Raw genomic sequence first — 1,139 nt, forward strand, 5'->3', positions numbered from 1 at the left:
ATTATATACAGCACTAGTATTAACTGTAGAAGACAGCAGAGCAGAAAGAAACAAGCAGAGTTGATGAAACTGGATCAGAGTCCATCACCTGACAGACTGAGCTGATTGATGAAATGATTGATTGATGAACCATCAGCCAATCAGCTCTGATCAATAAAAATTATAATTTACAGTCGAAAAAGAAATAATCAATCGAACTGGTGCAAATATAAAGTAAGAAATGTACCTGAAAAGTGATCGATCAGCTCCCGCGGGCCAGACTTTCACACAGTGACGTCATCACTTCAAAGTGATGGGTGTCGATGGTTGTGCTGATTGATTGACTGATCAGTCTGATTGGCAGCAGAGAGGCGGGACTCGGACCTGCATCCGGACTGTGAGTCTGCCTGTGGATCAGAGATCTCAGGTCCTGGAGTTCCGGTCCAGGTCCCGGTGTGTTTCTGCAGGTGAGCCTTACTACAAGAAACAAAGAGAGGGAAGAGCAGGAAGAGGGCTCACTCTGATGTGTTTACTGAGTCAGAGTACAGGTGTTATTTTTATTTTTTCTTTTCTTTTTCAATGTTGTCTGAAATAACTCTTATTATACATAATCCTTCTTTCTTCTTGTTGCTTTCTATTGCACATCTGAGAAAAAACAAACAAACAATATTTAATCTATTTACAAGTAATAATAATTTACAGATTTCACAAGAATCAATACTATTATAATACTATTATAATACTTTTAACACAATTTAACTCTTTTTCTTGTGATAAAAGGTTTTTAAAGACTTTATTTAAGCTGTGGTTCTTGGTTTAAATCTGCCCTGTTCTCAAACCCACATTCACTTATTTTAATGACCTGTTCATGAAAATAAAAACATGCTTTAGTAAAATGTCAGTTTAGGTTTTAATGTTTAAAATAAAAATATAAATTAAAATAAAAATAGAAATTAAAATAAAAATATAAATAAAAATATAAATTGTGCACAATAGTGACTATTTGTGACTTTTCTCATCAGAGTAAGACCTCTTCCACAATAGAAGATTGAAATGACGTCACATCCTGTAGATTCACGTCGTCATGGAAACCAAAGTCTGTGTTTGGTTTGAAATAAATAGATTTTTGTATTACTACTTTTAATTATGTACTAATAAGC

General features: G+C 34.1%; 1 protein-coding gene across 2 annotated transcripts in view; it reads right to left on the reverse strand.

The window, feature by feature from the left end:
* The window catches only part of lrrc73 (leucine rich repeat containing 73), a 12,266-nt gene extending 11,808 nt beyond the window's left edge, over positions 1 to 458 (reverse strand). For both annotated transcript variants that reach the window (XM_014034660.1, XM_014034659.1), the window contains exon 1: positions 227 to 458. The gene's annotated coding sequence lies outside the window, so the exon portion shown is untranslated. The remainder of the gene's footprint in view (positions 1 to 226) is intronic.
* Positions 459 to 1,139: the final 681 nt, after the last annotated feature.

Source organism: Austrofundulus limnaeus, unplaced genomic scaffold (assembly GCF_001266775.1).
Source record: "Austrofundulus limnaeus strain Quisiro unplaced genomic scaffold, Austrofundulus_limnaeus-1.0 Scaffold2221, whole genome shotgun sequence".
NCBI classification, from domain to species: Eukaryota; Metazoa; Chordata; class Actinopteri; order Cyprinodontiformes; family Rivulidae; genus Austrofundulus; species Austrofundulus limnaeus.